General features: G+C 39.7%; 1 protein-coding gene across 1 annotated transcript in view; it reads right to left on the reverse strand.

Annotated features, from left to right (window-relative positions):
• The window catches only part of GRIN2A (glutamate ionotropic receptor NMDA type subunit 2A), an 812,513-nt gene that overhangs the window by 531,281 nt on the left and 254,109 nt on the right, over positions 1 to 27,123 (reverse strand). The gene's annotated exons all lie outside the window — the stretch shown is intronic.

Genomic DNA, 27,123 nt, shown 5'->3' on the forward strand with positions numbered 1-27,123 from the left:
TTGTATAAAGCTTGTCTTGTCTTGTAAAACGCTCTCAAACCAAGTTACTCTTAAACCAAGGTTCCACTGTATATTAAAGCAAACGTAGGATAGAAGTGTGGCTCGGTGTATATAGAAGATCAGGCTCAGAATGCGTAAATAGCTGCACTGATATACATGTAAGTGTATAATATTAATATACAGTATGAATGCAGAAACAAAGCACATTATATGGAGCCCATACATTGGGATGTGATAAACTTATAGGGCCATAAGGAGGAAGGAAGGGATGACGCACATTTCACCGCACTATTTGTTATAATTTTGTATTTCATATGTTGTGTGTATACTGTAGGAGCAATATTTATTTATGCTGGGGAATTCTTGTGGGTTGGTAGCCCACTGCTTCCATCCCTTCATATACTGGTACAAGTGGATTTTTATTTTTTTTGTCCAAGACGGACAGTGAACACATACTCTACTCCAGCCTGATGAAGAGTACATTACACAAAACATTGTTGTACTTCACCTTGTGGTGTAAGAACATTTTTTAGTCCGAAAGAAGACTAATAAAAAGCATAAAAAACATTCTGTTTTGTCCCTATTATTGGTGTGATATTCTTTTAAACACTATTAATTTTCTGATGATATAAGGAGTACTTTGGACTGCTCCAACAGAATAAGCATCCAATCTATTTATTGCAATGTAAATTAAAGGTTGACCAACCCATCTTTTTTTCCATTGTAAAGACAGTCCTCTGACAACTGCCTTGCGTGCCCTGTGACCATGTTACTTTCCTATTGATCCTATTCCATTCTCCAAATTTTTGTTCTGCCTCTACTGGCTTGATCTATACTAGAGATGAGCGAACCTGAGGTTCGGTTTTAGAACTGAACACCAACTTAAAAGAACAGAGCTCGGGTTTGGAGTTCAGATGCTTTATGTGCAAACAAGTTTGGTCATGTAGAGTTTCAGTTTGTTTGCTACCAGTGAACTGAACCTCCAAAGGTTTGCTCATCTCTAATCCATACACCATACACCATATCCATGTATGGTCTTATTCTTGTCCTGTGATCACTGCTGCATCTGCTGCCAACTAGTGACTGTTCTGAGTACTACAATCAAGAGAATGAAAAGTGCATATCTCATATAGGGTTAGAAGTAGAGATGAGTGAACCAGAAAAGTTAAGCTCTGTGTTTGTACCGAACACAATCTTTACTAGAAAATCAGTGTTCGAGTTCAGAGTTTGGGTGCTTTATATATGATGACCACTCACGCGAGCCTCGCTGTGCTCGGGTATGCTCAGTGCTGAGGCCAGTGCGAGCCACTTGCAGTGTTTGAATGGTTCTCACTGGGGGCAACAACAGCATTATCACATGTGGTGTGTAAAAAAAATAAGAAATAAAACCCTGCCCACCCGCACCTACAAGTGTTCTGTGTATGCCTGGCTGCATGTGGTTGGAGACCCAATTCACCCAATTAGTGACTCCCATTGTGGTTCAGGTCAAGTCAAATCCCAAACCGAACTTCCACGGGTCTGCTCATTTCTATTTAAGAGGAGAGATAAGCAGTGCCGTGGAAGATCTGGTTCTGCGGGTGTAGTTGGACTTTAGATAAAAGTTCTATTGTGGACTCAAACACTACTGGGTAGTTCAGGTCCCCACTCACATACAGTCAGCCACAAACAGATCACTTCCGGGGAAGGGTAGGTGGGCTTTTTCCATTTTCTGGGGTGCACACTACATCTTTCGAAACCATTATCAAGATGTAGTGTGCACCCAAAAAAAAAGGAAAAATCCCACCCACTCTCCCCCAGAAGTGGTCTGTTTGTGGATGGCTGTATATGAGCAGAGACCTGAACTAACCATTGGTGTTTTGGTCAAGTTTGGGTCCAGAACAGAACTGTATCTAAAGTCCGACTATACCTGCAAAACTAGATCTTTCACTGAGCGTACCCGAGCACAGTGATGCTTGCTTGAGTGGTTTGGATACGTAAAGCACCCAAACTCCAAACACTGACTTTTTTTCTAAAGTCTAGGTTTGGTATGAACTCCGAACTTCAAAGTTTGTGTCCGCTCATCTCTAGTTAAGAGTCAAACGCCTCAGTTCAGCCAATACTAAATTGTATGCAGCCTTAATAATCCACTATTAAGAGCAGTAGCTTTATTATTGAGCACCTTACCACTATAGCATTTTACCGCAGTGGTCACAAATCAGAAAACCCATGTCTACAGAGCACTTTTACAATGAAGATAGAGTACAAACAATCCAAAGACCATTTCCTTTTTCCATACATTGTAAATTGTTACAGAACTCCATATCAATAAGAATTAATATTTTATTACCGCTCTAATAAAAAAAGGAAAATAAAAATTACGGCGAGCTGTTACGGCGGCCATTTAATCTTGCTTTTCGTACAATAACTATAACTGTATTATTATATTGATATTACTGAATTCTAGTAGAAACATTTATTGTAATACATTTTATTATTAAACCGCACTCCCGTCTGTGTACAAGATCCTAGCAATCGCTTTCACTTATTATAAGTCATTAAATGTTGGATAACATATAATTTGTTGATGTATTTCAATTTTAAAAAGACCTTAAAGACCTTATTTACTACAGTAACCAGGTAAATGTGAATCGTGAATCTTGGCATTATAAGCAATTAATCTACAAATTGTGCAACACTGCTGGCTCTCCATCTGTCCTGGGATATGAAAAACTGCACAGAATTGACTAATAATGCATCAGTGCATAATGAGGTGAACTACATAATGAGGTGAGCCCGGAGAAACAGGAGAGCATTCCATTCCTTCTCTATGTAGGTTACATAGGATGCCAGGTGCAGAACCAGTGATGCAATGCCGGCTCCGGATGGCTTCTATTTGTTATGTATACATCAACCTATTTGTGTACAATACACATTTTACAAACTGACATAGATTGATATAGAAGAAAATACGTAAATTATGAGTGTTTTGCCAATTTATCAAGTTAGAATTGGGCTAATACATCATTCACGAAGCAAAAAAAAAAAGAAAATATTTATGTACAGTGCTCAGCTTAAATGAGTACACCCACTTTGAAAAGTAAGATGTTAATCAATATCTCACTGAATACAAAAACATTTTCCAAAATGTTGACTAGACTGAGTTTCATAGAACAGTTTTTCAACCCATAACATGAAAGTAAGGTTAAAGGGTGATTCACTAATCTACAAACGTGGCCACCACTCTGTAAGAGTCATAGGGAAGGCTTTTTCAAATACCTTGTTCAGCCAATTCTGCCTGTGAGTGGCGCTATTGTAGTCCACACATTCCCATCACATGACTCCCCCAGGCTCTGTGACCTCTTAGATCCGTTGATGTCACATCAACTTCCAGTTGACCTGACATCACCAATATAGCCCCAGTCTTCCTGAGTGACTGGGTTATGGGCGACATTTCACTGCTCATCACAGCTTAGTGCAACAGTGCAGCATTTCGCGCGCGCTCTTCACTACAGAGTGCTGCAAGCAGGAACGCTGCTGGGCTGTGATGAGCGGTGAAACTCCATCCAAGCCCAGTCACTCAGGAAGACTGGGTTCTGCCTTGGTGATGTCAGGTCAACCGGGAGTTGACATGACATCTCCGGATCTCAAAGGTCCCTTTATGGGGATGAGCAGTCCACAATAGCATGACTCAGAGACAAAATTGGCTGAACAAGGTATTTAGAAAAAGCCTTCCCTATCAGTTTACAGAGATATTATTCTACTATTGCAGAGTAGTGAACCACCTCTTTAATAATATAACTTTCCTTACAAAATCTTCAGTTTTACGCAAATTACTTGATGCAAAAATAAATACACCCCACATCAAAAACAACATCTAGTATTGTGTATGACCTCCATGATATTTTAGGGACAGCACCAAGTCCTCTAGACATGGATCATGTTGCTGATATATTGCAACTACTGATGAGCCAGTATTATTATATTCAACACTCATAATGAACAATTGCATCCTGAGATGGACACAACTCAAATACCATGGAATATAACGGAAGTCAAAAGGAACTTGAGCATTTTTCTGGGAAATGTGGAAAAATGCTCAAGTTTCCCATTGACTTCCATTATACTCAAGTAATTGAGTTGTGCCTATCTGAGACTTCCATTATACTCAAGTACTTGAATTGTGCCTAGCTGAGCATCCAACTGCTCTTAATGAGTATTGAGCACCTGAGCATGGTAGTGATCACTCATCACTAATTGCATCATCTATCTTTTTTCATTCTTCAAGAACGACCTCTTTGACTGGATGCTGGATGGAGCGTGACAACTTGTCTCAGGAAACATACTTGGCTACTGAATCTCCTTCGCCCTCTTCTTCAGAAATATAATAGATGTGTGTTTAGAATTATTGTCATGTTGGAAAAGTGCACGTCTACCAAGTGCACTGAGTGATGGTAGCACCTTCTGTTGAAATATAGAGCAGAACATCTATGAATTCCTGATACCATTAATGAAATGTAGAAAGGAAGATTTTGTGTTCCTGAGGAGCTGCACCTACTTCTAGGGTTGGCTAAAGTCTATATTCTAGGAAAGAGCTGCACAACAATGGGTAGGGTGCAGATGTGCATGGGGAATGAATGGCTAGAGCAGGGCTCCATCTAGAAATTTGAGTCAATGGCAATTACTCCATAGGAGAAGAAGTTAATGTAGTTGGGTGATCTGGGCTTAACTAACTAAATAGTCAGTAGAATGGTAGAGGAGGCAGAACAGTTAATGCAGAAAAGAGTATTAGAGGCACTGTAAAATATATAAAGTGCATGAATACTATTGACAGAAGTCACACCAACTATATGGATAAATTAGATGTTGGAAGAAAACTGTGGCAAAGTGGGGGTAATAGAGACATGGCTGGACAATAGATATGATTAAACTTTTACTTTACAAGGCTATAGTAAGTGCAGGTGTAACCATATAAATTGGCAAGTGAAAGCAGTTTGCTTAGATGTAAAATAATTCTTAAAGCTCATCTTGCATGATTATATTGTTGAGGCAATTCAAAATATGTTGTCCCTATGAGTGGTAATAAGTGGAGGAAGAAAGAATAATAAAATACAATGTAACCTCGGTTTATGAGTAACTTTGTGTGCGAGTATTTCGCTATACGAGCAAAGCTTGCTGTAAATTTGTAACTTAGTTTACGAGCAAGCTTTGCTGTATGAGCAAATACTCACCGCACACACTTTTAATTCCGTACTTTCACCACGCTATGACCCGCTCTTGTAGTCCACACAAACACACATACACACGCACATACACACGCACAAACACACACGTACACACATATTATGCTCACCTTACCTTCTGTTTCCTCCCCGGCCTCCTGGTTGTTGTAGTCCGCAGGTATAGTATGTGTATCGAGTAACCATCGTGACGATGGAGGAACTTCCGCTGTCAGCGCTTTTCAAAGACAGCATGCTAACCAATCAGAGGCAAGCAGCTCATGCCTTTGACATCAGCGTGCAGGCCAATCAGAGGCAAGCAGCTCCTGCATATGACGTGGACGCTGACAGAGGAAGCTCCTGCATCATCGCGATGGTTACCCAATACACATACTAAACTTGTGGACTTCAAGAACCAGGAGGCCGGCAAGGGAATGAAGGGTAAGGTGAGCATAGTGTGTGTGTGTGTGTTTGTGCGTGTTTGTGCGTGGTTGTGCGTGTGTGGAATGGCACAATAGGGGACATTGCACAAGTTGTGGAATAAATTGTCTGAGTTTGCATTATTTCCTATGGGAAATTTTGCTTTGCTAGACGAGTAACTTGGTTTACAAGCACACTCCCAGACGGATTGTTCTCGTAAACCAAGGTTCCACTGTATTGATAGAAGTTTTGAATAAGTCTCCAAGTATATTAGAAGCAGCACAAAATATCCTCATAAAGCCAAACAGGATTTGTACAATAATAAAAGAAAATTACTTTCACAACTGGTGCAGGACCTAACAATAAAGGAGGCACTTTTACACCTAATTATAATCAACAGGCCAGACTTTATTACATATAGATTGAGGGTCATTTGGGAAATAGTGATCACAAAATAATAAGTGGTAACTTATCTTTTCATAAGATGTTTAGTAGAGGGAATACAAGGACACTCAACTTCAGAAAAACAAACTTCCATTGCCTAAAAGAGGATCTTATATTACAAACATACAAAGTTATTCTATAAAATAAACACTAATGAAATATTGCTCTGTACTCTTAATTATTAACACAGTTTACTAATTCACCCTAATAGTCACAAGTCAATCATAATAAATCATAATCATTATACTTAAGAATCTGTAGTCTGAGTACTGATTTTTCTTTTTCTCCTGGGTGCCTTTATTTCTGCAAGGACGCTCAATGTTTCAGACTTGACTAAGCAAATGCCTGTGAAGTTGTCCCTTGGGACGTCCTCGGTCTTTGATCATGCCTGTCTAATCATTTCCTGTCTGCCACTGGATAGACAATTTTGCTGAGTTGATCACAGGTCTTATCTTAGCAGGCTATACATTATAAATCTGATGATTGAGACTTCAGCATATATTATTATTATTTTATGAAACAGTTGATTTTTTTTTTTTTATAAACAGCCACCAACAACTTGGCCTTTATCCTGAAGGTAGAAAATAATAGAAAATCTAAGCTTCTATAATTTAACAGAAAGATAGAGCTATAAATAAATGAGCACTATCTTGAATCATCTAAAATGAATCTCGGAGAAACAGAAGTATCAGAAATAAACATAGACTTTTTCTTCTGGAAGACCCCTAGACCTCTTAGTTGCATAAGAAAACTGAAGATTTATTTGTGGACAAGGAGGAAGTCTGTTTTTTATGTAACAGAAAAAAAGATGATAGAAGATTCTTGATAATAGATCTTTTGTTGAGATTATTCTTAGTTCCTCCATTAAAAAAAAATTGGGTCCACCACGTGTGATCAATATGGCCATAGCTATGTGCTTATATTCATGAAGACACAAGCATCCAGTAACAAATCATGATCTAAATTTCCAATCAAAATCATAAAATGCCATTAATTGTTGAGTTTTGACATAACCAGCTATGAATACCGCTAAAGCTTACCATTTTAGACAATGGTGGTGTCTTCATCCATGAGATTCAAGATGTAAAATGCCCACATGACCTCTTCCACATGTATTTAACCTTTCGACCTGAAATTGCTCCATTCATGAGCCTACATACGCAACACTAAGGTAAGCAGTGGAGGTTTTTATGGCTACTTATCAGAAAACACAACAATTTAGGCAGTAGGATATGTATTTTCAAATTCAAGAATAGATCCAGAAGTCTATACCAATCTCACTGTGCTGATTCCCCTCTAGTTGGGTGACATATCTCTGCCCTTCCATACTTGGAGACCCCTCAGTCTGGTTTACTTTTCTCATTCTTTTGGTGTTTTTTTGCCTTAGGTATAACTGTGTTTTCTTTTTTTGTATTTTTTTTTAAGTATAGTGGGGTCCTAGCGTTCTGATTATTTCATGTTGGAGGGAGAAAAGGTGTCATGGTGCCAGCACATGTATATCAGTGGAGCTTATGTACTCATTTTAACGATCTTTACAGAGAACCAACTGTAGGATTTTCATATATATAGTAAAGCCAGTGCTATACTGGTGCTAGGATGCTGAATGTAAGCATAGCTTTTATTCAGAGATTGGAACTTTTATGTCAGAAATATGGGCAAGTTCCAGCAATGCACTGCTATATGATTGATAGGTGCTACAGAATATCTAATAGGTGGGCCGGGTTTTGTGATCTATTCCCGCCCCTGTCTGCTGCCTGGCTTTGGTAGATGTTAGACTGTATGGGCTACATTTCAAACACGCCCCTATCATGTGACAGAAATGACTCATACTTGGAAGGAGCCCATACAGTCTAGCATCTGCAGAGGCCAGTCAAAAGGCAGAGGCAGGAAAAACTAGCAAAACTTGACCCCTCTATTAGATATTCTGTAGCTGCTGTCAATCAAATAGCAGTGCATTGCTGGAACTTGCACATATTTCTAAAATAAAACATCAAATCTCTGAACAAAAGCTATGCTTCCATTCAGCATCCTAGAGCCAGTATAGCACTGGCTTTACTTTATATATGAAAATCCTGATTGTTGGCTCTCTTTAAAAGTTTGGTCCTATATTTACTGGTTTGAATGAAGCATATATCTTTTGTATTTATCTGATGTTTGTGTAATATATTCTTTTAACTTAGGCCTTTATCACACACTCATTTGTTTGTCTCTGTATACATTACACTTGTATTGGCAGTTCAGCTATTCACGTGTCGCTTGTTGTACAATCTAACGGCACCCACTGTTATAGATCGCCATGAACAAAAGCCTATATTCTGTTTATGACTTGTGGTAAAATGAGAGTAACATGATAATAAATTAAAATATTAACGTAATATCAGTATTAGAGATGAATGGATCACTTTGTACAACACTGGTCTACAGTTCAATTTCCTGAGCTTCTGGCCTGGCGTGATGTCATCGGTATGGTGTGAGATACACAAGTGATGTTTTGCCTGACTGGCTAATCATAAGCCAAGCCTGGGATCCCTGCGGGTAATGAAGTTTTGCCAACGGCCAGAGAGCACTGATCTGGACCATGCGATTGGGTTGCACGAACTCATTGCTCATGTCTAATCATAACTGGCTATTTTATTAGTCAATAAGTTTTAAAAATGACTTGATTGTTTATGGGTTTTTTTTCCCCAAAACAGTGGAACTCATGTATTCAGGGTACAAAAGGATCAAACAATTGGGATTTAATCACCAATTTGTTCAGAGACAATACAGTGGGTACGGAAAGTATTCAGACCCCTTTAATGTTTTCACTCTTTGTTTCATTGCAGCCATTTAGTAAATTCAAAAAAGTTCATTTTTTCTCATTAATGTACACTCTGCACCCCATCCCCCATCTTGACAGAAAAAAAACAGAAATGTAGCCATTTTTGCAAATTTATTAAACAAGAAAAACTGAAATATCATATGGTCATAAATATTAAGACCCTTTGCTCAGTATTGATTAGAAGTGCCCTTTTGAGCTAGTACAGCTATGAGTCTTCTTGGGAATGATGCAGCAAGTTTTTCACACCTGGATTTGGGGATCATCTGCCATTCTTCCTTGCAGATCCTCTCCAGTTCCGTCAAGTTGGATGGTGAACATTGGTGAACAGCCATTTTCAGGTCTCTCCAGAGATATTCAATTGGGTTTAGGTCAGGGCTCTGGCTGGGCCGGTCAAGAATGGTCACAGAGTTGTTCTGAAGCCACTCATTTGTTATTTTAGCTGTTTGCTTAGGGTCATTGTCTTGTTGGAAGGTGAACTTTTGGCCAACTCTGTGGTCCAGAGCACTCTGGAAGAAGTTTTCTTCCAGGATATCTCTGTACCTGGCTGCATTCATCTTTCCTTCAATTGCAACCAGTCGTCCTGTCCCTGCAGCTGAAAAACACGCCCATAACATGATACTGCAACCACCATGTTTCACTGTTGGGATTGTATTGGGCAGGTAATGAGCAGTGCCTGTTTTTCTCCCCACATACCACTTATAATTAACACCAAAAAGTTCTATCTTGATCTCATCAGACCAGAGAATCTTGTTTATCATAGTCTGGGAGTCCTTCATGTGTTGATTTTTTTTTTGCAAACTCTATGTAAGCTTTCATATGTCTTGCACTGAAGAGAGGCCTCCGTTGGGCCACTCTGCCATAAAGGCCTGACTGCTGGAGGGTTGCAGTGGTAGTTGACTTTGTGGAACTTTCTCCCATCTCCCTACTGCATCTCTGGAGCTCAGCCACAGTGATCTTGGGGTTCTTCTTTACCTCTCTCAACAAGGCTCTTCTCCCACAATTGCTCAGTTTGGCTGTATGGCCAGGTCTAGGAAGAGTTCTGGTGGTCCCAAACCTCTTCCATTTAAGGATTATGGAGGCCACTGTGCTCTTAGGAACCTTGATTACTGCAGAAATTCTTTTGTAACTTGGCACAATTCTGTCTCTGAGCTCCTTGGGCAGTTCCTTTGACCTCATGATTTTGAATTGGTCTGACATGCACTGTGAGCTGTGAGGTCTTGTATAGACAGATGTGTGCCTATCCCAATCAAGTCCTATCAGTTTAGTTAAACACAGCAGACTCCAATGAAAGAGTGAAACCATATCAAGGAGGATCACAAGTAAATGTACAACATATGACTTAAATATGAGTGTCTAAGTAAAGGGTCTAAATACTTATGACCATGTGATAGTTCCGTATTTCTTGTTGAAAAAAGTTCTACATTTCTAGGGGATTTTTCTGTCAAGATAGGGTGCAGATCGTACATGAGAAAGAAAAGACCTATTTTAAATTTACCAAATAGCTGCAATGAAACAAAGAGTGAAAAACTGAGTGGTCTTAATATGTTCAGTACCCACTGTATAACACATAAAACATAGGAATTCTTGACTCATCTGCAAATTGTCTCTTCGGGAAGGAAGTAGACAAACTCTAGTGCCACCAATTGGAAGTAGCAATCTTAGAAGTCAAAAGTGACCCTTTAACAAGCCTTTTCATGTGACTTAGGAGTTATGCCAGATCAGAACTTCAATTTGCAGATATAGTGTTTCTGGGTGATTTTGCCTCGTCAGTGCAAAGTATGGGATCTGATCTGGCTGTATGAGAGGCTAAGATGGACGTTCCTCTTTGTGGGCAACATATCTTTTTGTTAGAGCTGACCATTCCTCTATATGGGGATTTGGGAGAGATATCTACCTAACTTGTATGGCCAAATTTAGCTAGTAATCTGAAAACCAAAGTTGATGTCACTCACTTGATCCATCTACACTAATCTGTAAGATGTGGCCCTGCAATAAAAACTTTACAAATACCCAACAAACTCCAGGCAACAAATGCGCTGTAAGGAGATTAAGCTGTGTGTGTGCTTTTTTCCGTACATTTATAACATCATTCTTTAACCTCTTTAATATAAATACTTAGATGTTACATAAAAGAACAAATACCAATAAAGTTAACATTTTTACCTGAAAGAAGAAAGTAAACTATAGTTAACATCTCGGAGCAAAGATAAAGTGAAGGAAATCTTACAGTTGCTATGAAGAATCATTTTATATTATACGTGACGCTTCAAGCATGGCTCTCAGCAGGTGTGAGAGAGCTAAAGGAGAGGATTAAAGGATCAGCTTAATTGGGCTATTGTATGAGGCCAATTAACTGTTGTGGCAAGAAGGATGAGTAAGCCAGGTATCTCACACTATTTTTATCTCAAGCCAATGTTTTGGCCTTCCACTTTTTAAAGAGTTCCTTTATGTCTTTGTTTGAACTAGTTGAAATATTCTGAGGCTGCTGTTTGTTGTTTGTTCCCAGGTATCCTTGTAAGAGTCTTGTAGGGTGTACAGTACAAAAAAGGTAACCTTCCTGCAATATTGTTTCGTTATCAATTTCCATTGTATTCCAATGCTTTCGAGCAAGAATATACAAATCTTAAAACTTAATCTGTTGAATTTTAAGTGACGGTTAGAAAGTGGTCTGAGTTTTTGCTTCACATACTAAGACATTAAAGGGCTTGTCCACTACTAACACAACCCCTTCTGATTCAACAGATACAATAATAAAGACTATACTCACCTCCCGTACTAGAGCTTTTCCAGCACTGCCATGGCTCAAGTTGAGGGGGCTCATGTGGGGGTGTGATGTCTTGAGAACCCAACATCCAAGCAGTGCCCAACTTTCTTCTTCCCGCCTTTGGACCAAATGAATAATCAACAGGAAATTAACCCAACCGTAGCGCTCACTTCCTGTTGATTAACACGTATGGTCCAAGGGTTGGAAGGAGAAAATGCTGGCCTCCTACTCCCTGCCTTTGGACAAAATGAAGAATCAACAGGAAGTGAGAACACCCACAGCACTCACTTCCTGTTGATTAACATGTTTAGTTAAAAGGCAGGGAGAAGGAAGAATGACACCCCAACTCAACCTGAGCCCCTACACTGAAAGCAGTGGCACCACTGGAACAGAACCAATATAGGAGGTGAGTATAGTCTTCATTATTTTATCTGGGAGAAACATATTGAATAAGAAGAGGTTGTCCTAGTAGTTGATAACTCTTTTAAGGATTGGTCAAAGTTACAATAATGACAAGTTCTACAACTTTTGAATGATCAGAAGTTGAGTCAATATTGGTAAAACCACAGTGTCTCCAGAAACTGCTCATTGAATTTCGTATTATTTGAGAGAGCTCATTCAGTTCTGTTTACTGATCTTTTATTTTTTATACTATTGAAAAGAAGTGTTCCTGACAAACTAAAACAACCCCTCTCGAAGAACGGATAGTACAACACTGTGCTATGTGTTCACATATGTAACTGGAGAGATCAATGTTCCCAAATAATTATGTCATATCTTGTCTGATGTCCTTGCAGAATTATGTTGCCTTCGTGAAATGGCAGCAATTTGTTCCAGCAAGTGTCTCTTCAATATTAAATTCAAATCGAGAGGCTGCGTCGTAGTATCTGAGTGTATCATCTTGTACAAACACGGTTAACATGTCTGTTATCTGGGCTCAAAAGGAAACGCACAAAATCAATCTCTAATACTAATAATCTTTCAAACAGGCTTATAGACGGATTGGATGGATTTCCACTATCTGTTTGTAAACAGTCTGCAGATTAATTTTGATACATGCATAAAAAACAATGCATCGTGAAAGTATCATTTTTGAGAATAGTGTTCATATGCACTGTTGTTGATTTTTTTATGAATACCTATTATTATATCAGTTTTAGTAGAACATGTCCAATGAAAGAAATTTAATAAATACTGTACTATTAAGGAAAGTGGCAATTTCTTCATCTTTTAGCAGCCAATAATTCTGCTTTCTTCATTTGCAGACTTTATAGATGTTCAGACATTATTGGTCCTTAAAGGGGACATCTATGTTACCTTTATTTAACAAACAATTTGTTAAACCCTTTAAACAAATTTATAAACCCTTATAAAGAGGCTCCCAGTCTATAACAGTAGTTTTAGACAAAGAGGAAAGGAATGTTATATCTCTTATAAGGTGGTACTAGAGTTTGTCTCCTTCCTCCTTGAAGAGCCAATTTGAATATTTTCCAGAGGAGCATTGCAGCTATAAGATTCCTCACCACTGGCATCCAGATTGGTTTGTCAGGTCTCCGCAAGGAGAAAGGTTCTCCCCTTATACCCCACTTTAGCTTCTCATAAAGCCAGATCAGATCTCATACTTTGCGCTGACGAGGGACAATCATCCCAAAACACCGCTTCCTGACGAAGCCTTTGTTGAAATGCGCGTCGAGGCCCTGCCCCCACGCCTGGACTGGCCCGTCTCTTCCTGCTCTGACATGACTCAAGGTAATATACCTTAGTTTTTCATGCCCTTTGCCATTGAGGGACCTTTATGAGATTCCACAGATCTCTTCACTATTTACTGTTTCTATTGTTCCCTCTGGGTGATCTATGGGCCCTTGTATCTTTGGGCATTTTTTTCCATTTATTTCAGTCTGTCAGCAGGTGTTGTTGCCATCTTGTGGCCTGTCCAGGTTTTGCTGTGGGTTATTTCTGTGCAGGCTTTTTTTCATCCTTGCCTGCAACCACTTTTCACCCTGTATCACCTTGTATTTAATAAAAGCTATTTGTATTCTACCTTGATGATCTTGTGGTCCTTTTCTCTGTATCCCCTTTCTTTATATATTGTCATCTTTTATTGGGGTTACACATTTTTTAGGTTTTATCCCAAAACACTGTGTCTGCAAATTGAGGTTCTGATCTGGCATAATCCTAGGTCATATGAAAAGGCTCATTAAAGAGCCACTTTTAACTTTTAGGATTGCTAATTCCAATAGGAGGTACTAGAGTTTATCTACTTCCTCCCTGAAGAGACAATTTGAATACCTCTTAGGCCCCCTTCACACGTTCGTGAAAATCACGCATGTTTTTCACGGACGTGTCAGAGGTGCGTTTTGCCCTCCGTGAGCCGTGTTTATGGGCTACGTGTGTTCTCCGTGTGTTATCCGCGATAACACACGGAGAACGGGAACTTTCTGCTCACCTGTCCCTGGCGTAGCTGTCCGTGGTGCTGATCTTCGGTCTCCGGTCCTGCCGACTCTCCGCTGCTGTTGCTTCCGGCCGCAGTGAAGTGAATATGCAATGAGCATAATGAGCGGCGGTCGGCAGCAAGTGACAGCAACGGCAGAGACAGGAGGGCTGGAGAAGGTGAGTAAAGTTTTGTTTTTTTTCTCACAGGCACATGTCTTTTCTCCGGTGCATGTCACACGGAACACATCTGTGTGGTCCGTGTGTGTTGCGTGTGACACGTTTGCGTTCCGTGTGACACCCCGGATGCCGGAGAGAAAACGGACATGTTGGCGTGAGAAACACACGGACACATTGTAAGTACGGAATGGACACAGGTTCCGTGCGCAAATACTTACGTGTGTTCAAAACCATAGGAAAACCTAGGTGTACGTGTGTACGTGTCTCCGGTACGTGAGAATACTGCCAAACATGTACCGGAGGCATGCACGTGTGAAGGGGGCCTTATAAAGTATTTTGGTGAAATACTATAAATAGAGGAGCCACAGAGGAAGACATATGATACAACATAGGGAAAAACACTATGGAGGCAGCCCATTCAGTGGCTTTGGACACTTGAAGAGAGAGCACCCAGCTCTAATTCTTTGGGTGTCAATAATATGTAAAAAAAACCACTCCCCTCCCCAGAGCAACTGCATTGTCATCAAACAAGGTAAATATGGCTAAAAGACATGAAATAATAAAGGAAGGGAAAACAAACAGTTAATATTTTAGTTCTGAGTAACAAATGTCGGTACTATAATTTGCGACACATTCTGATCTTTGATATAGGACCCCAGTGCACTCTCACTTGAAAGGCTTTTAAAGGAAATTTATCAGCAAGTTTTTGCTATCTTATCTGAGAGAAACATGATGTAGGCAAAGCAATCATGAATCCAACGGTGTATCACTTAGATTACTGGATGCAGCCATCCTGACACAATCAGAAATTTTAGATTTGGCAATACAACAGAGCTGAGCGAGCTGTCACACCCACACCAGGCTCTCTATAGAGATTGAATGTTGACAGTGAGGAATCAATGTGCTTGACATTGTGCATGTCCAGCAATGATAAGAGTCCTGGTGCTTAAACAAACAAACAAATGGGACCTTGACAAGACAGACATCCATGAATTTTCTGTGTTAACCCTTGCAGCAAGCTGACTTCAGCTTACATAGCAAAAACCTGCTGACAGATTCCCTTTAAGGAGAAAAAAATATATACATTTTTGAAACCAATAACAAGGAATAAGCACTGAATAGAGGTACATTGTTTTGATGCTAGGGCTAATCCTAAGACTTCATTCAGAAAGCTAAAAAGAAATGTGAAAAATTTTGGTTTCTGTTATTTATATTTATTCTATTAAAAAAAAAAACAAAAAAACAGCAAAAACCTGGGTGCTTTTCAATTCAGAGCCAGGAAAAAAAACCTTGCTCTTAGTATCAGTGGGGTTCCACATACTCATGTTTCCACCTCTCTGGCTGATATGACACAAATCTATTTTGATATCTCAACTGGCGAGATTGGCAGTGCAGCTGATAGGGACTTTGAAGTTAAATATACTCACACAATTTTTTTTTATTACATTCTAGCTTAAGAATTTAGCGTTACCTTACACAGTAACCATTATTTAATGTTTTTTTCTATAAATCAATAGCAAAAGTCTAAATAAGAAACTTTATAATTTTATAAAATTGTCTCCTCAGGCAGGAAGGAGACAAACTCTAGCGCCACCTATTGGAAGTAGCAATACTACAAGTCAAAAGTGCCTTTTAACAAGCCTTTTGATATGACTTAGGATTTAAACCACATCAGAACCCCAATTTGCAGACACAGTGTTTCGGGGTGATTGCCCCTTGTCAGTGCAAAGTATGGGAACTGATCTGGTTTATGAGAAGCTATAGTGGGGACCACGGGGAAGACTATTCTCCTTGCGGAGACCTGACAAACCAGTCTGGCTTCCAGTGAAGGGACTTATAGCTGCGATGCCCTCTGGCATTAGAGTTTGTCTCCTTCCTCCCTGGAGAGACAATTTGCATATTTGCCAGAGGGGCATTGCAGCTATAAGTCCCCTCATTGGCAGCTAGACTGGTTTTTCAGGTCTCCGCAAGGAGAATAGTCTTCCCCGTGGTCCCTAATTGTATCAAGGAATCTTGCTTCTTTCTGTTTATACCCTGATCATTCCCTCTCAATTTAATGGTTAGGGCTATATAGTAAAAGGAACCTAACAGGAGAGAAATATTCAGCCTGAATCCTAGGCAGCATGAATCAGACATTGGCTGCATTATTGCAGCTACAGTGTTTCCCCGATACTAAGACCTATCCCGAAAATAAGCCCTAGCATGATTTTTCAGGAGAATGCTTGAAATATAAGCCTTACTCCAAAGAAAGCCCTAATTACAGACAGGTCCAGCATTGCGGGGAGTAAAACTCTGCAATTTCTCAGAGCACCACTCTCTTAGGGACCCTAACATTTGTGTTCCAAGGTTAAGATTGTTTAAGGACCTTTGATGACTTCACAGTCAAGACCAAAGGTCTCTTAATTGCAGGAGTCTAAAACAAGTGAAAAAGAGTTAGGCTGATATGCAGGACTGGCATTAGGGAGAAGGGAGAAAATACTGGGCAATTTCACAGGGCCCACACTCTCCTAGGGGACATAGAGTTTATATCCTGATGATAAGACTGCTTCAGGACCTTTGTATCATCATGTCATGTGACCAGTGGTTTCTTAATTGCAGGAATCTAAAGTTGAAGAGGAACCAGGCTGGTATGTATGTGCAGTATGTATGGATAGCTTGAAATAGACAGAGGATAGATAGATAGATAGATAGATAGATAGATAGAAAGAGACATATATAGACACATGTGTAACACACAGGATTTGGAGGCTTATATTGAAGTTCCATAATGCAATATGATTTTATTTAAATAAATGTTGATATTTTTGTTCAAGAATAAATGTGGATTGCTGTTAATGGGAAAAAAATAAGACATCCCCTGAAAATAAGCCCTAGCCTATCTTTCGGAGCAAAAAATAATGTAAGACCCTGTTTTATTTTTGGAGAAACACAGTGTTTGTTTTACTCTAAAATGCCGCTGCATTTCAGGGAATACATACTTTTAAAAAAAATGGCAAGGGACTATGAATCGTAAATGACTTTGTCTATGGCAGGTCCCCGGTGGTTTCTCCCTGATCTGTTCCTATAGACTGACCTATAGACACATGCAGAGAGAAAACTGTTAGCTTAAGAAAGTGGGTCGAGAAGAAGCCGCTGGGGAGCTGCCTCAATCTAGACAGCCGAAACTCATGGTCACCGCAGTCTACTTAAAATATGTTTTCTATGAAGCGTACATGGTCTCCATGATTTTGTCATCATGATTTTCCTCGCAGGTCAAAATAAAGTAAGAACTCACTTACTGAAGTTAAGCGATTCAACCTAGCTGTACTAAAAGCAGGTGGAATAGCATTGTACTGGCTGCAGCTCCATCAATAGACCACAACTAAAAATCAAATTGCCAGTGTTCAAAAAAGGAGAATCCCTATCAATAGAAGAGCTACCCAAACTGAAGATGAAGTTCAAGATCTGTATTGTGATGAATGGAACAATATGCACTGAAACCGATCTGAATTGTTTTCCAGGTGCTATTGTAGTGCCCCTGAGCCACTCAGGGCACTACAAGGAACTGCATCCTCATGGGGATGCAGGACATACCACCCTTGGTCCTGTAACACCAGTGCCAGCAACAGCAACACACAGGTATAAATCCCAGTAGCCACTCACACTAGGGCTCAAAGGGTTAGTCAGATAATGGCAGGACCACCCGCTGCGCAGAGCAAACCCAGGATTAGCCAGCCTGGTGAGAGGGGACAGGCAGGACAGGGAGCAGTCTATCAGAATGTAGTGAGGAGAGCAGATGTGCCTCTAGCTGGGTCTGTGTAATGATGACCCCCCCGGGGGCACGGGAGTCAGGTTGCCAGCATAGGAGCACCTAAGGTCCTCTGGGCAGGAGTCAAGACCCCAGGAACGGTACGAGGGAGCTTTGGTGTTTTGTACACAGATCCCAGATCCTGGAACATGGGCACGTACAGGGCATAGGGCCCTAGGTCAGGCGTCAGTTTCATACGGCCTGGCAATTACCTGCACGGGGAGGGATCTCCAGGGGCCTCACTGACCTTACAGATCCGGGGGCATCAGCAGTAAAGCAAGGATCGGGGTTCGGACACTTACCTCCCTGCAGGGTCCGCACTGCCAGCCAAACGGACAGACCGCTACATCACAGCTGGGGGACCCCCAAAGTTCCAGGCTTCGGGGTCTCAACTAAAATGAGAGTATTGGGGATAGAGTACCCAGGTAACCAACTGGCACTGGCAATACTAGACCGGAACCAGCACCCGAGGGTCCATAGTGAGTAGAGACTGTTAAAGACAACCTGGTGTGGTCTCCGTTATTATCCCTCATCATCTCCCAGGCACGGCCCTACCTGCGGAGGGCCTAACACCATTACTGCAATCGCCACCAGCTCTGGGAGTACCCACATTTAGCAGCGGCGATTCCCCATCCTTAACCACAACTCGCAGGTGGCGTCACATGACAAAGCTCTTAGCTCCCCTGTAAATATCCCCTTACAAAAAGGGGCCCAGGGCACGGAACTGGGCAACAGCCACCAGAGTGACATTCACATCTGCTAATGCCCGGGACCAAGTACCCCCTTCCCTGGGCAACACCCTATTTCTGCTTTTTATAATGGATGGTGATCCAGCTACAAGATCATAACACAAATTGTCCTTTGGTGTTTTGTATACAGATCCCAGACCAGTGTATAAAATATAATATGCATTTTTGTTTATATGATCTGATCTTTATCACATTATAGATCTTGAATTTCATTTTCATTCCCAACAGCGCTTCTGATTACAGTGATTCTTCTTGATGGGAAATCAGCTTTACTGTGTAGAATGGGATAGACTCAGCAGAGTAATCTCACATCTTCTCATCTCACCAGTAGAGCGTAGAAGATTCAATAACATTTTTATTATACGACTCGAGACCAACAAAAGGCATTATAATAACGCTAATGATTCAGATACGGTTCTATATTTTATTTACCCTCTCACTCCTGTGTCTGGAGAAGAGGAGGGCTGGAATCTGTTTTTTGCTATTGAATATATTAGCCTTTTGACATTTCTCTGGCAATAAACTCGAAATCATTTCAGGCGCCATGAAGCGATTTAGACAAAACAGTAATGAAGCCTGTGTCTTCAACACAGCCACTCCAGGCTCTAGGGACGTTTTTTTAAATCAAAAATTGCTACAATATTTCTAAAATATCATAAATACGGTTTATATGTTACTAGCATATTATTATTAAAATGGCTGCACTTGCTCTGTGGTCAGAGAGTGTATTTGAAACTCCATAAGAAGACATACATTCATTTACTATTATTTATATAAAGAAGGACATCATATATAGCTTTATATTGATGTATATGTTTATAGGTCTTATATAGTAAACTTAAAGTCTTCTTTTAAACATTAAGCCTAACGTATCAATTTTGGAGTTGAACATACTTTGCACTGACGAGGGGCAAGCACCCCGAAACACTGTGTCTGCAAATTGGGATTCTGATCTGGCATATATATCCTAAGTTATATGTGAAAGATTGTTAAAAATCCACATTTAACTTTTAGGATCGCTACTTCCAATAGGTGGCGCTGCGCTACAGTTTGTCTCCTGTCCTGGAGAGACAATTTGAATATTTTGCAGAGGGGCGTGGCAGCTATAAGTCCCATTACTTTACTGGCAGCCAGACTGGGTTTCAAAGTCTCCATAAGGAGAATAGTGTTCCCCCGTGGTCCCCACAAAGCTTCTCATGAGCCAGATCAGACACCCCATACTTTGCACTGACGAGGGGCAAGCACCCCGAAACACCGTGTCTGCAAAATGGGATTCTGTTCTGGCATATATATCCTAAGTTATATGTAAAGGGTTGTTAAAAATCCACATTTAACTTTTAGGATCGCTACTTCCAATAGGTGGCCCTGCGCTAGAGTTTATCTCCTGTCCTGGAGAGACAATTTTGAGTTGAAGTAGAAACTCTTAATATTTTCTCCTATAAACCTGCACGTTATAAAGTCACAATGTGGTATTCCATAAATCCCGCAGACTATAAATAGCTGTGATCTATTTCTTGGTTAGGAGAGATGGGTAAATTTATTCATGTAAAATAGAATTCCACTCAAAATGGATAAAAATCTGTATTCCCCAAAACCCAGATTTTTTGTAATTCACCCTATACAAATTCAGAAAAATGGCAACCAGCTGTCACCACCATTGTGATTAACCGTAACAAAATGGCAAAAGGTGGAAGACAAAAAAACCTATAATACTCACTCATTACTCACCTATTGTCATGGGTGTGTCAGGTGTGAAAGACACTCATGTGGTTTCTGACTATAGAAGGTCACAGCTTCTTTCTGTGCAGAATGCTCCCTGACTTTCCATCCTGCTGTCAATATTCATTGGTATAGGTAGTTTTCCTGCTGGATTCATCTCTCCCCTTTTGGACCCAGCAGGAGCTCGCCTTCCACCCAGCTGCTGATCATCAACATTCTCTTGGTGCTTAAATACACCTTCTGTCCTTGGACTGCTGCTGGTGATATTATTCAGTTAATTCAAGGCTTGGTTGCAAGTAGCTGGCTTGTACTCCTTTGTTGTATCCTTGCTTAAAACTTTGCTGAACATCCACCTGAGTCATCTGTAGATAAGTAGTTCATGATTTTCCCCCTGTGTCCTCTTTGTGTCATTTATAGTGTTTAATGCGTTTGATGAAGAGCTCATCCCATCCCTTCCCTATTTAGAGCCCAGCACTAGGGATACCTGGGATCAGGTATCCAGCTCGGATCGTAGGTGCTGAACCTATCTAGGGTGGTGAGGGACCCCAGGGATCAGCAGTAGGTTTGGTCAACTGTCAGCATCTCCCCCTTCACTATACACAGGGTTTCCCTTCCCTTTCACCATTCGATTGGTACTTCCTGGTACCTAGCGTGACACTTATCCCAGGACTCTACTGCCTCAGGTGACCACAGCTCGCTGTTTAGTGCTTAAGGCCATTTTTTTCTACAGACATTCGCAGGCGTATTGACTCTGGAACAAAACTTCCAACCACAACCAGACCTCAGTGTTCATAACATATCATGACATCATGCCTTTATGGGGTGTTGGGACCTCTGAGACCTAGTCCAAACCAAAAGTTCTTTTCTATGGTGATGACAGAAGGTCTTGAATATTATGGTGCATACTACCGTTGTTACAGTTTACCATGCATCTGAGGCCTGGTTATGGTCACAAGCCTAGCTCTAGAGTGAAGACTCCGGTATGTGGATTCAGAAAGCAGAGGCCCTGGGGACCAGTCAAGCAGGCAGTGGGTACAGCATGCTTGGACAGCTGAGCAGCATGGTGAGTATTGGGTTTTTAAAATATATTTTACATGTTATATTTATTATGCTCTGTGGTCTTGAGAGACAACAGAGTATAATAGGGAACATTCAATTAATTTCACTAAAACGTTCCTGGTAAAATTGCGCACAATTTGGCAAATGTGAATGGTGCCAGACCCTCTTATGTCTATTGTTGAGATTTATTTGACATTGCTTATGAAGAAGGCTCCTATTTAACTGTCAAACGTATTATAAGACCATGTGCACACGAGTATTTGTTGAGTTTTTCACCTCAGTATTTGTAAATAAAAACCAGCAGTGGAACATCAGAGGAAAAGTTTCATAGAAACACAAGCACCACTTCTCTATTTATTACCCAATCCTGGTGGTGGTGTACACATACTGAGATAAAAAACTCACCAAACACTAAATGTGTGAATGTGGCGTAACAATACTCATGGTATTTAAATAACAGTACTACTGTTGACTGTACTTTGCTTTAATACATCAGCTTTTCTCTATAGACTGGGAAAGATTTAGCAGAGTAATCTCACATCTTCTCGTTTCATCACTAGAGTACAGAAGTTTTAATAACATTTTTATTATGCTGTTGGCGACCTACATAAGGCATTATAATAACTATGCAGACTGAATTAAGGCTCTATAATTTATCTCCCCATGTCACTCCTTTGTTTCTAAAGGAGGGGGTCTCAACTTAATGTTTTCCTGGAGACTATATTAGCCTTTTGACATTTCCTCTGTAGCAAACGCCAAATCATTGCTGTTGCGATAAATCCATACAAAACAGTAATGAAGCGTGTTTGTTAAATATGGTCACCCCATGGATATTTGTACAATTATAATAAATAAATGCAATATTTTTAAAATAGAAAAAGTAAAATTTTATTAATTACTAGTCTATTATTGTTATTATTATTGTTATTATTATTGTTATTATTATTATTATTATTATTATTATTATTATTATCAAACACATTATTATTATTAGATAATAATAATAATAATAATAATAATAATAATAATAATAATAATAATAATAATAATAATATAATGACTCCATATTCATACCCATATGAAGACATAAATTAATGTGATATCATTTATATATATATATATATATATATATACATATTTTTCCAGTCCTTTGATCCTATACTTAAGGGGAATGTGTCATCCCTAAAAGTGTTTTTCAACAATTCAAAACAATTTAAAGCAATAATTCTTCAAAGCAAAAAAAACAACTTTTTTTAATGACAAAAATTATTTAAACAGTTTTGTTATTTTCAACTTTAAACACTCGGGAGAGTAGCTGATATTTGTGAAAAAAACTAACTTTAAAAGCAGCTCGCATTACGACTGTCATAAATGTGGGCATGATCTGTCTCACATGGGTCTGATGTCTCTTCCCAATCTGTCTGTTTGCAAAAGGTAGGGAAGGATAAAGTTTAGGGTCACAGTGCGGAGCCATATTGTTGGTGACTGCAAAGTGATACTGATATGTGGATAAGATCACCAAGAACGACTGAAATTGAAATGCTGCCCATCTCCATGGTGCAATATAAACATGAATCGAATAACACAATTCCTCCAACTTTGGGGGACTTGTTTTCTTTTCAGCATTTATTGTATGTTAAAAATGACCTTGTAAGAAATTTCTTCATGTCAGTATGTTTGAGGCAATACAAAACTTCAAAACTGGTAATTCATAATTTTTCACAAAAAAAGGTATGCATTGCAATTTATTTATTTAATAAACGTTTTTATTTTTCCATCGATGGAACTATCTGAGGTCTTTTTTTGCATGGCTAGCTGATGTATTCACTTGAGGTATGTGCAATGTGTTGGTTGCTTTGTATTTATTGGTATGGAAGGTGTGGTGACTGCAAAACTGCAATTCTGGTATTCAATAACTTTTCTTTTTATGGCATTTCCAATAGAGGTTAATTAATTTTACATTTTGATAGACGTTTACTTTAGCTTATGTGGTGATAATAACAAATGTTTATTTTTTTTATCTTCTTAACATTAATTAGGAAGAATGTGGGAGGCAATAAAATTTTAATTTATTTTATTTTTTTAATGTATTTATTATTTTTAATAGTTGAGCAGTGACCAGGGCCGGCATTAGGGGTTTGTAAGGGCTACGTCCCCTTTATCTCCTCTTTCTATGTTACTAGGTTCTTCAGCTGCTGTTGCTGGTGTTTTTCCTGGAAAAGCTTTGTACTTAGGAAAGTTAATCCAAGGAATATATACAAGGATTTTCCACTCCTGTATTCAGAGGCATTAAGGGGGGAAACAGCCAATCGCAAAGCTCACAGCTCCTTACAGAGATCTGAGTGCACCAGTCATATTCTTGAGTCTGCAGTGTTCAGATCACAGTAATTACCATATAGTGGTGAGCAGGTCAAGGCACCAGCACTGTGGGAGTAAGTTCATCCACCACTGCATAAAGTCCCCACCACATACTTGTTCCCAGACCTGGCGAGTGCTCACCACTGACTACACTGATCTGAGCGCTGCACCTGGCAATAATTTGACAGCCCCATTCTCATCACTAACATTGGATGACAAAGGGAAATTGTAATTAAGCATTATGTCCTGGACGACAATAAAATTGTAGCTGTGAACTGGGCCCGCCATGGAGCATGCCCAGTTCCCAACTGAGTCAGCCACTGTACAGTAGTTAAGGTCAGTGTCCAACCACAGTCTACTATGACTTGTGGATGGGGTATATAATGTGATTAAGGCCAGGGTCGAACAAGCACTGATTCTTGTAATGGTAATTACACTCCGATCAAACTCTGATCAAAATTTTATCAGATTGTCAGCTTAATGTGATCTAATTTCCAGCAGGAGAGAATCATAGTACACTGTAAGGAGAAGAAGAACAAAATTTCTCCATCTCCTCCATTCTAAAAGTTCGCAGAAATTGGACTGCACTCAGATGTCATCCGAGTGCAGTCCGAAGACTTACAAGCACCCATAGACTTGAATGGGCGTGTGCCATCCAATTTTCACTGCACTGCAAATCACAGCAAGTTGTGCTTTTTTTCTCATTCCGAATCATCTTGAGAAAAAAACGCTGCCCCATGGAATAACAGTGGCCTGAGTGCTATCTGATAAAACATCAGATAACATTTGTCTGAATTATACGATGATGTGAGCAAGCCCTTAGTGTTGTGCTCATACATTAACACATATGCAAATAAACTGGATGCCTCCAGTGGCTGACAAAAAATGTAATAACCTGTTAATTTTAGGCAGTCATTAATAAGTATCTCTAACATAAATTCCAAGCATTAAAGGGAACTTGTCACCAGATTTTGTCCTTCTAAACTAAAACTAACACCTTAAGCAGTGCCTGTGCTGCATTCTATAAAGGTGCACGTTACCCCCTGATCACCGCTGTAGACCCCACAAATACTTTTATAAAATCTCCTGCCCTGTATGCAAATTGTCTCATGGGCATCCTAATGCCTTCTGTCCCTCCTTTCACCCTCCTCCTGTGCTGATTGATGAGGATGACGCCTCGTACGCCATCCACATAGAGGGGCAAAGCATTGCGCTTGCACAGACATGTATCTGACTTGTGCAGGTGCCCTTTGCGCTGCCCTATTGCGAAAAGATAGGTGCTCCTGCATGAACTGGCCAGTTCTCTGCGCTGGAGCGAGATTTTGCCCAACGATGTGGATGATGTCACCCGCTTCATCCACATCACCGGGAAAAATCTCGCAGCTGTGCAGAGAACTCACCGGTTTACGCAGGCGAATCTATGTTTTCGGCTCTGCCCGCATCAGGGCAGAGCAAAGTACACCTATGCAAGCCGGGAATGTGGCGATTTTGCCTCCCAATGTGGATGACATCTGGGGTGTCATCCACATAAATCGATCGGTGGATTTTCCTGAGGAAGAAGAGGGGATATCGCTTCGAAATGCGTAGAATAAACCATCACCATTGCTTTTATTATTTGGAGTGATTCTTTGTACAGCAGCGCGGTGTATACCACAATTATCCTGGTTTTTGTTTTTTTATCCAAATAAATTGGCACAGGAGGACAGCGAAAGGATGGACAGTAGACGCAGATTAGGACGCCCATAGGACAATTTACATGCAGTGCAGGAGCTTTTAAAAAGCTATTTTTGGGGTCTACAAGGGGGTCAGGAGGCAACATGCATCTTTTTGGAATAAGGTGCTAGTTTTAGTATAGAAGGCCAAAATCTGGTCACAGGTTCCCTTTAAAACGATATACATGCCATGATGTATTTCCTTTAGGGGCAACTTTTGAACAATATGTTTCATGTGTCAAGTTAGTCCTCTGATAATGAGTTGATGTTGGAACGCCTAATATTTTCTCCTATAAACCTGCACGTTATAAAGTCGCAAGCTGTGTATGCCGTAAATCACCCGGACTATAAATAGATATGATCTATTTCTTGCTTAGATCTCTTTGGCATTGCCTATGAACAAGCCTCTTCTATAACCGGTATACATATTCTAACAAGACTCAGAGTATTGTAAGACTAAAACATTAAACTGCTAAGATCTGCATGAGTGTACATGGAATAAAAACTATTCAAGGATGTAATGATGGCTAAATTATGGATTATACGAGCCATTCAAGCAGCACGACTATTGCAAAAACACCAAAGTAAGAAACAGAATCCTTTATAATTAAAATAAGTCACTGAAGCAGTACGGCATTTATAGAAAAACAATTCCAGCTGCAGTGCGCAGTGTGAGCTATTTATTGGAAACCCGCGTTGGATTGGGAAGAAGATGAATGTATATCTCTGCGGCCACACAGATATGGATTCCTTATTGGGCTTAAATAGGATAATAGCTCAACAAACAGATGTAATAGTCAGGTCATCCTTTAAAGTTCCAAATAATTACACTTTTGCTTATTATTTTGTATCGGCATGTGTGGGGAAGTGTGAACAAAGAGACTATTGAGTTTCCATGCCCGGAAAGAAATAAATAGCATTCACTATGACATAAGGAGAATAGCTGGGAAATTTAAGTGCCAGATTCTGCAAAGATTACAGAAGGTATCGTTGCTACAGATTAATAAGAACAGCAAAGGAAGAAGCGGAGTAATTAAGAAAATGATTTAAAAAATAATACAAAGTACATGAACCTTATGGTAGAAGAACATCCTGATTATCAAAATATTATAATATACAAGACCAAAAATAACAATTCTATATTATAAAATAAGGACATTAGTATGGAACAAACCTACAATGATTAAGATTTCAAAGAATGTATGAGTCCCAAAAGAACCACATACACATAGGAGTGTAAATTTCCAAAAAGACATCAATTTTTATTAAAGATTTACATATACAAAAATCTAAAAACACATGATTCATTAATCAAAAGGTATAAGGAGGACCTCTACCAAACATCCACCCCCCACAGAAGTAAGTAGTAGAAGAGGTCCTCCTTATACCTTTTGATTAATGAATCATGTGTTTTTAGATTTTTGTATATGTAAATCTTTTTACTTCTGTGGGGGGTGGATGTTTGGTAGAGGTCCTCCTTATACC

Source organism: Anomaloglossus baeobatrachus, chromosome 7, assembly GCF_048569485.1.
Source record: "Anomaloglossus baeobatrachus isolate aAnoBae1 chromosome 7, aAnoBae1.hap1, whole genome shotgun sequence".
NCBI classification, from domain to species: Eukaryota; Metazoa; Chordata; class Amphibia; order Anura; family Aromobatidae; genus Anomaloglossus; species Anomaloglossus baeobatrachus.